Source organism: Curcuma longa, chromosome 20 (genome assembly GCF_044706935.1).
Source record: "Curcuma longa cultivar G26 ecotype Majalengka, Jawa Barat chromosome 20, ITB_CL_G26_1.1, whole genome shotgun sequence".
Taxonomy (NCBI): Eukaryota; Viridiplantae; Streptophyta; class Magnoliopsida; order Zingiberales; family Zingiberaceae; genus Curcuma; species Curcuma longa.
The window spans coordinates 9,575,049-9,586,624 of NC_133880.1; the positions used below are offsets into that span (position 1 = coordinate 9,575,049).

Below are 11,576 nucleotides of genomic sequence, written 5' to 3' on the forward strand. Positions count from 1 at the left end.
CATCATATGCTTCACGAATAGAGTGACAATCTACTTCTATGTGTTTGGTACGCTCGTGAAACACTACTTTAGTTATAATTTGAATAGCTCTAGTATTGTCTATATGAAGCGGAGTAGGTTCCATTTGAGGAAATCTAAGTTCACCCAACAGTCCTCGAAACCAAACAATCTCAGAACATGCAGAGGGCATAGCATGATATTCAGACTCAGTGGAGGATTTCGACACACGATCTTGCTTCTTGCTTTTCCAAGAGACAAGAGAATTGCCCATGAACATACACCAGTCAGTAATAGAACATTGAGTATCAGGACAAACAACCTAGCCAGCATCACTATATGCAACCAAGTGAATAGGAGAATCCACAGAAAAGAAAAGACCTCTGGTAGAAGTGTTTTGTAGCTAGCGAACAATACGACGAACAATAACCAAGTGAAGGTGCCGAGGGGCCTGTATAAATTGACTAACTTATTGGACAGCAAAAGAAATGTCAGACCGAGTAATAGTCAAATAATTCAAGCTCCCCACTAAATGTCTATATAAGAAGGAATCAAGGAGAAAATCACCCTCATCACGATGATATTTAACATTCACTTCTAAGGGAGTATCAACAGATCGATCATCTTGAAAACCAGCCAATGTAATTATCTCCTAAATGTATTAATATTGATTTAAGAAAATACCAGCCGTTGTAGAATTCACTTCAAGGCCTAAAAAATAGTGTAATGAACCCAAGTCCTTCATATGAAAAGAGCTTCGAAGCGTTGTTGAAGTTGAGAAAGCAATTCAAAGTCAGCCCCTATAATAATGATATCATCAACATATACTAGGAGCAAAATAATTCCTTTAGCAGTCTTGCAAAGAAACAATGAAGAATCATATTGACTCTGGACAAAAGAAAAGTGAAAAAGCGTAGATTGAAACTTATCAAACCAAGCAGGCGGAGCCTATTTTAAACCATAGACTGACTTTTTTAGTTTACAAACATCAGAAGAGGGTGTAGAAAATAATCTTAGTGGTGGAGTCATATAAATTTCTTCCTTAAGATCTCCATGTAAAAAGGCATTCTTAACATCCATTTGTCATAATGACTAACCCTTAGAAGCAGTAATAGCTAGAACAAGTTATACTGTCGTCATTTTTGCTACTGGTGCAAAAGTCTTCTCATAATCAATTCCATACTCTTGTCGATTTTCGAGTGCCACCAACCTTGCTTTGTATTAATCAAGTGAGCCATCAAATCTCAACTTAATATAATACACTCATTTACAACCAATGGGTTTGATACCAGTGGGACAGGGAATAATATCTCAAGTATGGTTTTCTAGAAGAGCTTGAAATTCCTCTTGCATAGCTTTCTCTCAACATATATATTTAGTGGCCTGAGAATAAGAGGCAGGAACTGTAATATCGGCTAAAATCATAGAAAAATCATACTAATTAGGAGGACAACTGATGCGATTAGATCTTCGAGGAGCCACTGAAGTAGCAGTGGGTTGGGTGGCAGGAAGGGGAACGGAGGCAGAAGCGAAGAAGGCAACGGTCCTGCTCCTCCTGTGGGTTGTGGCCACTGAAACTCGGCGACGGCGTTCACAGAGGAGAAGCTTGGCGCTCGCGTGAAGAATCCTCCTACGAGCACGATCGGGAGAGAAAGGATCCCGATCGCGAGTGGGAACAGGGCGGCACGAAGGAACTCGCGATTGGGATAGACACCGAAGGTTGGGAGAAGGACGAGAAGAACTCGTGATTGGATCACGAGGAAGAGTGGCGCCGAAGGGAAAAAGAACGAAACCGGATTACCGGATCGCGAGGAGGAGCGGCGCGGAAGAAATAAAACCCTAATGCTCTGATACCATGTTGGTAAAATAATATCTCAAATTGTATCTTATTACACGATATGAAGCCCTATTTATAATAAGAGATAGGGACTTATTCTAAGAAAAATATTTATAAGAAATATTTATAGCTAATATCTCCTTCTTCTTGGCCGAGAGTCTTAAAGCGATTGCTAGCACAATCCAAATGTTCTCCAAAAATTGAGTGTTCATGTGGATACGCATAGAGGCACGGACACTTGAACATGCAAAAGATCCGACAAACTTTGGACGAGTGAGATAAGCGAAGGGCACGCTCTAAAGGTATACCTTATTAGATAGGATTTTGTAGATATAAACTTGTTTGTTTTTCTTTCGCATGGATCACTCAAGGGATTCTTTTTCCGCTGCGATTTGTCGTTTATCGCATAGGATTCCCTACACTATATCTCATAAATGCACACCTTACTGATTGAGCTGTAAACTTGTAGCGTTCATATGAAGGTAAGTGAACAAAGCAAACACATCCAAAGTATGTAACATATAATAATCAGGTTGCATATTAAAAAAACGGAAGTAAAGAGAATCAAAATTCAATTGTTGAGAATGTAGCCAATTAATCAGAAAAACTACAGTCGACGAAGCTTCCATCCAAAATCTTAGAGGAACTGATGCCTCTAAGAGTAAAGTGCAAACTATATCCAGCAAATGATAATTCTTCCGTTCAGCCACCCTATTCTATTGAGGGTCATAAGGGCACGATTGTTGAGATATAATGTATTTTTGTTGTAAGAAAGCTTGAAAATCATGCGAGATATACTCACCACCATTATCAGACCGTAAAACCTTAACGGAGCTAGAAAATTGAGTCTCAATATAAGCCACAAAAATTCTAAAAACAGTTAGCACTTCATCTTTGGTACGCAAAAAATATATCCATGTGAAACGACTATAGTCATCAATGAATGTCACGAAATATTTGTACTACACATGTGAAATGATAGGAGTAATACTCCAAACATCACTATGTATAATCTCAAAATATGAATTAACACGAGTACCATAAGTAGGAAAAGGTAACACTTTACTCTTTCCTAGCTTATAAACAGAGCAATCAAGAGATAAACTATTAGAACACTGATTTTTGTTACCAAGAAAATCATGATTCATTAAATGAGACAATATCACATTATTTGGATGACCCAAACGTTTATGCCAAATGTCTGCCTTATTTTTAATAATAATAGAAGTCAAATATAGAGTTTTAGGAATAGTAAATTGCAATAGAAATAATCTGCCTACTTTAGGCCCCCTCACAATCACCTTCCCTGACCTCTGATCCCGTACAAGACAACCACGGTGAGAGAAATTTATATCACAATTATTATCCACTAACTATCCAACAAAAATTAAACTAGTAGACAATCTATGAGAGACAAACACATGGCGAAAGGAATGTCCAATATCACCACGGCTATAATTGGAAGCTTACTATCATTGGCAATCTGAATATTTTATTTACCAGTATACCTCTGAAGATTATGCAACCAATCAAGTGATCCAGTAATTTGATTTGATGTACCAGAATCAACAAACCAAGGAGAAGAAATAATCTTACCTTCACCATAAAGTCCAACGGTAGAAAATGTTGTGATGATCATCTGTTCGACCATTTCTGGAGTAACAAAAAACTAATTTGTGTCATCAATTATAGATGTAGAATTGACATTGGTAGGGTCTGAGATCGCATCTTAACAAGCTTGACCTCGTCAATTTACTGAACATGTAGGACATTGCTTGATAATGTCCATTCTGTTTACAATAATTGCATAATTTCTTATCACAATTACGGGCAATATGCCTCAACTCTTTACAACTATAACACTGCATTGTCCCTTTCCTTGGTTCTTCACTTGAGCAGCATAAGCAACATTAACAACTTCAGATATCTCCTTGGATGAACCTAAAACAGCATGTATAGTCATTCTTTGTTCTTCACGCAACAACTCTCTAAGACATATATCCAAGAAAGGGACATGATTTCTATTCAATAATCCAGCTCATGCAACTTCAAATTCTGACCTTATTTCATCAAAAATTGATTGCGTCTTCATGAATTGCTTGAAGGTTGGCTAAGACATCTTTAGGTACCTTTGAATAGATAAGACTAGAATATTCGCTCCATAGATTAATAAATCTAGAATAATACTGCTCAATAGGGAGATTACCTTGACTGAAATTATCAATCTCCAGTTCTAGTTGAAATCGTTTTACAGTGTTATCTTGAAGATATATGCATTACAGATAATCTCATATCTCCTTAATTAGTTGTACTAAAAGATAGTAAATTGTTCACCATATGAGGTTCAATAGAACCTAAAACCCAACAGATGATTCAAGCATCCTTTGTCTCTCATTGACTAAGTTCTGTACCTTCTTTAGGAGCAAGAGCAAACCCGTCAATATGATTCTAAAGCTCCTTCCCTTTCAAAAACATTCTAAATTGAAATTCCGAAGCTGCATAATTCTTTCTTGTAAATTTGATAGCCAGAGTCTCTGTAGACATTCTTCCAAGAAAATTCTCAGTAGTCATTCTTCCAAAAAAAAGAAATCTCAAAGCTAAAGTTGTTGATCAGAAATTAATCAACCCAAAAATTGAAAGCAAACTAGAAAACTTTGTAGGACAAAAAAAAACTGACATAGATTCAAAAATTCAATTATGAATTTCAGAAGCAGGCTCTGATACCATGACATAATTGATAAAATGGCTGAATGCCTCTTTCTTTGATGATTTTTCCTTTAAATAAGAATTCTTGTACAATCTATTTTAGACAAGAAAATATTTACAACAATTATACTAATTACTACTAGTCTATTTAAGGTAAGAATATATATACAGCTAATATTACACATTACTGCTAATCTACAACTAATAAATTATGGTAAATTAAATCTTAAAATCTCAGTCATAATTTTTATCATAATTTTATCAATAAATTATGATAAATTAAATTTTGAAATCTCAGCCATAATTTTTATCATAATCTTATCAATTGACAACCCACAATCTCTGCCATTGATATGATGTATTTTCTCTCTAACGATCCACATGGCAAAAATGGATGTAGCATTAGTGATCTAGAGTACAAGAGAGATTCAAATAGCAAATGGATAGGAAAAGCTCAATAGCAGGACCGAGTAATTTTATATTTAAGGTTTCAAGCTGTCTAAATTGTCTAACAATAGACTCATGACTGATTTCTGGTTTTTCAGATGTCTTCTTAACCTCACTTGCATCACTGTCCTGTTTTCCTAAAAAGTCAATACCCCAGTCCAACCAATCCAACCAAGACAATTAGTCAGCAAATGGTCACTTTTCAAACAATTTGTTTATGGTACCCACAACTATAGGATCCAATTTCCACCATCCCAATTTGAATTTTATCTGGCATTGTCTCTATACATGGCACATATTCTTCCCGTGGAAAAACTAGTAAAATATTCGTGCCAGTCGACACAACCACTGCAAGTCAGGCTACAAACATGGATCCTATTTGGTGTTTTAACAATGCTTGTCCAGTAATACTATTGCAAGTCATACAAGTAATGCATCCTCAACAAACATTAGAGATTAGACCTATTAATATGAAACAGAATCGATTTGAATATGGGCAATGGAAATTTCACATTGACCATAGCCATGTCCAGCAAAAAAAAGAGCTCCTGCTAATAAGCTGTTAGTACAGAAACATGTGCAGCCAAAACTAAACCACATATCAAGTTTAATTTGATGATCAAGGTTGAGCCTTGTGTTCGGCATTGACAACCAGCACAAAGCAATGTCAAAAATCTTATATAGATCTGAACATATTACGCTTACATATAATTCAATGGTGGATGGAATTCACATGTCTAACCCTGAAAATTGGGACTTGTGACTTGTATTATAGGAAAAGATCCATGTAATCAACTACACTAGTAATTGAGGGTGTCAATGTCATGAGCAATATTTCTTATTATAATGGATGGATTCTGACTTATTAGACTGTTCAAGAAAAGTGTGGTGATAACAATAAAGAAATCAGGCATCTCACCCTTGATCTTATCTCTTCATTATATCCTCTTTATTCTGTGGTGTTATCCTTCTAAACCATAAGAAAGAATATCGACAAGCTTCCCATGCTTGCAAAAGTGAGAAGCCGCTTTCAATATTTAAATTAATCAATTCAGCACCAAAAGTGAGCAATAATCCAAAGTCTATTTGTCACTGGTTCAATCACTTCAATCTCTAGTTAATTTACTTTTCTAGCAAATATCAAAATTGCGAGACTCAATTTGGAAATTTACTCAAGTATTTAGACTGATCCAACTGATCAAGTGACTAAGCATGGATGATTAACTTTAGGAATTAGGATTTATATGAAAACAGATACAAAAGATCATTTTGAAATTCATTGAGAATTAGGAAACTAATCAATCAATCAAATAGATAGACTGCCCTTTAAACCATCTACTCTAATTAATTTGACTCTTCAAAACATAAAATCTATGGGCTCTTTTATACATGCTAATACATCTCACTCTGTGTTTTTCATTCTATCATCTTTTGGGGCTAGCACGTAATGATTATTGTATATTAATATTTTTTATTTTATCCTTTCAAGTAACTCTATGTATTCATCTTAGTATCCTCATCTTTGGCACACCAATTTAAACATGCTCATACATCTCACTCTATGTTTTTCATTCTATCATCTATTGGCGCTAAGACCTAGTTACTCTTGCTTATTAATATTTTTTATATTGTCCTTTCAACTAAATCCATGTATCCATCCTAGTATCCTCATTTTGGTATACCAATTTCTTGTTTATGCCACTTCCTAGCAATTAAAAGTCTCTGATACATAACATATAGATTATGGAAGGTCATATGACTGTCTTATAAATATTTTATTAGGTCCAAAGGGATACACAATGAACACAAAAAAACTCAAAAGATCTCCATTTAAACTACTCATTCTTTTATCTTATAAGTAATATTTTCATCAATATCTCCTTATCTCCTTGCTGAATAATAGATCACCTAAGCTCTTGCTTACATATTTCCTATTTATCCATCTTAACTCCTTGATTATTTTCAAATTACTACATCACATTTCATATGATCAGTTTTAGTTCTACATAAACCTTGTCTTGCAAAGTCTCTCCATAATTTAAACTTGGAATTTAACCTTGTCTCCACACCAAGAAGGTTTATGTCGAATATCATTGGATCTTCTAGTACAATAAAAAAAATAGAGATTTAAGGGAAAACCTTCAATATAAATTTACTTATTGTAGTTTAATAGTTATAGGAAGATCACTTCTCACACTTCGGTAGCTATAACACTAGTAACTACATTATCAAACATCTCTTTGTCACACTAATATAATTACTAGATATTTCTTTATTTTCTAAATTACATCATAATGATTTTATAATAAGCTTCTAAGTAAAATCATATGCAAATCCTTTTCTCTATACTTCTTCTATCACTTGTCTTAGTAAATAAATGGCAGATATGGTTAAACTTCCAAACATGAAATCAAAATGGTTCTGGAAATGTTTGTTACTTCTCTCATTCCCTCTACTAAGTCTTTCTCAAAGTTTCATATATGACAACAACTCGATTCCTTTGTAATGAAACAAAATTGTATATATATCTCAATGCTAATTTTTTCTAGATTCCTTGGGAATCTTTCTAATCCTCAAAATTTTATTGAAGAACATAGTTAACCAAATTATACCCTAATCTCTTAAATTATTCAAAATTTAATGTTATCCAAACCTACATTTTTACTTATGTTGATTCATATATTGAATGAATAATTAAGCATATGGAATTCATACACAGTAAAAATATTCACAAAGTCAAGATATACATACGGAACAACAGCTGCATCAGCAATTTGTGGGTGGGAAAGAAGTATTTGCTCCAATTCAGTGGGAGGAACCTGAATATTAGCACATAAAAATAACAAAAATTCAAATAAATGTCAATGACAGTAAGAATGAGAAATCAGAATTCAAGGTTGCACACCTGATATGCTTTATATTTGATTAACTCCTTTAACCTATCTACAATGTAGAGGAAACCATCATGGTCAAAATAGCATAGATCACCAGTCTTTAACCAACCTTCAGGGTCCAATGTGGAGGCAGTTGCCTCAGCATCACCAACATAACCTTAACCAGGATTCTTTGCAAATTAAAACAACAGATGTATATAGCTTTTCTCATGCAAAAAATGCACCAAAATCATTTGAAAATTCAGCTAGCAAGTACACCTTGCCAAGTTATAAACATGTAAACAATGTTTTCCTTCCTAGGCAAATTGGTGTTTGCCCATCCCGATAAAACGTATATAGATGTTTGCAAGTTATAACCTTAACCAGGATTCTTTGCAAATTAAAACAATAGATGTATATAGATTTTCTCATGCAAAAAATGCACAAACATCATTTGAACATCTATAGGCAAGTTATAACCTTAACCAGGATTCTTTGCAAATTAAAATAATAGATGTATATAGCTTTTCTCATGCAAAAAATGCACAAACATCATTTGAAAATTCAGCTAGCAAGTACACCTTGCCAAGTTATAAACATGTAAACAATGTTTTCCTTCCTAGGCAAATTGGTGTTTGCCCATCCAGATAAAATGTAAAAGCATTAAACCCAGCACAAGCCATAGAAGTATTTGGTCTGTAGCTATAGTTGAGAAACAATAAAAATGAACAATTGTCAGATGAATGTATAACAAAATTATAATGCAATTTGTTGGTTGAGGTGCTTAACTCTGACAAAACAGGACAATAATAGAAAATCATGTCATTTTCTTTTTTGATATTATAGCACATATTTTTGATATTGTTCTTTATAATTGTCAAAATTTTGTTAATAATTTTGTTTTTGTTCTTTATATTATTAGAACACTTTGATTCAATTAAATAGCTAATATAACATTTATAATACTATAATCATCCACATGTATAACGAGTTTATATCACATTTCTAGTATCAATTTGATCTTATTCAATTGTTGAATAATAAAAGAGCAGCCCGGTGCACAAAACTCCCACCAATGCGAAGTCTCGAGAAAAGTCGGACTATATTGGATCTATTGTACGCAACTTTACCAAATGACACCTACAATATAATCAAATTTGTCACATGGCTCCTTTGAAAGTTTAAAATAGGTTTAAGACACTTTATTTGCTCATTTACTTATTTGTCTATTAAGTGTTTCAAAATAGCAATATAAACCACAATAAAATAAGAAAACAACACAATAAAGATCTTTATTAGAGGGATAACTAGAGATAAAATGTATGTAAATTTGATGACTGATTAACAACCATCTCATTCATCGCTCTCTTATTTGTTTCCCTTTCTTTGGTCATTCTTGTTAGACTGATGCTCCATTTCTTTTTCCGCAAATATAATAAATCACGATCTCTTAATTCTGGTCATTTTAGCACCAATTAATCAAATGTCAAAGTGAACATTTTCAACTGGATTAAGCCTACTAGCAAAGTTGCAGGAAAATGGCATTCAAACATATTTCATCACCCTTAGCATCATCAGCCAATCTTTGTCACAATGATTAATCTTATCCTTCTATTGAACTTTGTACAAGGCTATATCACTAGTAAAGTTCCATCCCCTTTTCTATACAGAATTTGGATTATCAAAAAAATAAGCTGCTATGTGATCACTATAGTTGTTTGAAACCAATTTTATTAAAAGGGAATACAAAAGTTAGACTCCTTAGAATTTATAATTCTCATACCAGCAGTTTAAATATTTTGGATTTATGTATAAATATTTTGATTTCCACTTCCCATGTTCAACACAATTACAAGAATAGTTGTTTGGACCTGGGCAGCCAAACATGAAGATTCCCCATCGATTAAGAAATGTTTATCCATTCGAGATGAGATTCTTACTTCTAGTGGTACGGTTGAGCTAGCGGGGACTTGCCTCCAAAGTTGGTTTGAGCAACACGATAGAGGTGCCCAAGGTTTGACTTTTTTAGGACTCAGGCCACCAGAAAACGATAGGCAAGTGTGGTTTGGAAGTCATACGTCCAACCTCAGCCTGTGTTCATGGTATGGTGTTTGGTACATGGACGTCTTAAGTCATGGGATAGACTATCGCATGTACAAAACAAGATCTATGTGTTTTGTGGAGCTGTAGAGGAGATCTTGGACTACTTATTCTTTTGATGCCAGACTAGCAACCTATTATGTTATAAGGTGCCGACTTGACTTGGGATAAAGCACGAGATGAGCACACATCAGAGGATGATGCATCTTCAAGCAATAGTTTCGAGGTACTTAGCTTTTAACCAAGGGACGACACTTAGCCATGTCATGAATGATTTACCATATATGGATGACTAGGTCTGTTTGACATAAACATAGATTGGATACTTATTAAGATATAGACAACATTTGTTCACTTTTGATTCCTAGTCAGAATTTCATATTTTTGGGATGAGCTCTAATATGCCCAACAGAAGATATACATTCTTCTATATATTTCCATTTACCCATAAAAACATACAAATATATTTGATATCATAATAAAATTCTTAAGTACGACGATTTCAAGAATTTATAAAATATACTTTCCAAGTCCTACCTCTTGTAATCTTTTAGATGTTGTAATTCCTTCGTAATTTCCCAAAAATAGTTATGCAAATAGGAATTTTATTTTCAAGACTTATGGGCTTTTTGAAAGTTATTTTGATAGATCTTTTATTTAGGAGAATAAATTGATTTTGAGAGTTTTTAATTTAATAATTATCTTGTTTAGAGAATAAAAGATTTATTCCAAATTTGATAGAGTCCATTGAAGTATATGGTTATTCTTTCCTTGAATATTATTAGTATATCTCCAATTTTGATTAGGTTCGTGTTAAAGATCTTCTAATTAATAATTTTCTCTTCATGAGGATTAATAAATTTCTTTTCATGAATATCATTCTCTATGTGAGCATTATTACTTTTTTGAGATTTATCTTGTGATACATCAATAGAGCTAAATTCATAATTTGGCGTTTAAAACTCCGACTTTTCCTACTATTTCATCTTATATCGTACAACTAGACCAACCAACCCCTTGAGTCCATCTGTTGGTTCTTGATGTCGCTTGACTTTTGCCCATGTTCTCTAACTTTGGTACCTAAACCAACATCCCTCACCTCTACATAGCCTCCACACCTTAATCAATCCTTTACAATTCTACTATGGGTCAGCCTTAATTCTTTGTGAACATGTCCCTTAAGTAGATCTGAAGTAGCATGGCAACCTTCCTCTTTTGAACCCCCCCCCCCCCCCCCCCCTCTTTATTAAAACTCACCCCACTAGTTGTCAACGTCCACATTTACCATTTCTGTCAACATAAATGAAACTACGCTATGGCTAGTGGGGAGTAGGGTGCACCTGCTAGCTTTAAAAAATTCGTTAATTAACTACGTTGAGTATACTTACAACAACAACAATAACCAAACCTTATCCCACTAAGTGACGGCTATATGGATTCTTCTACACCATTGGGTTCTATCCCCTACTATATCATCATTTATATTTAAATAAATTTTATCTTATTTTATTATTGCTAACTAAGTCTTTTTTAGTCTTCCTCTTCCTCGTTTGATGTGCACATTTATCGTAGTTTCACATTGCCAAACTTGAGCATTTATTGGTCGTCTAAGTACA

The 11,576-nt window shown here is 33.9% G+C and overlaps 1 long non-coding RNA gene across 1 annotated transcript; it reads right to left on the bottom strand.

Moving 5' to 3' along the window:
• Window positions 1–4,065: 4,065 nt before the first annotated feature.
• LOC141813773 (uncharacterized) lies at window positions 4,066–8,035 on the bottom strand. The gene is made up of 3 exons (XR_012600404.1): window positions 7,893–8,035; window positions 7,739–7,806; window positions 4,066–4,406 (listed from the first exon to the last, which is right to left on the bottom strand). It is a non-coding gene; the product is annotated as an uncharacterized LOC141813773 (long non-coding RNA).
• Window positions 8,036–11,576: the final 3,541 nt, after the last annotated feature.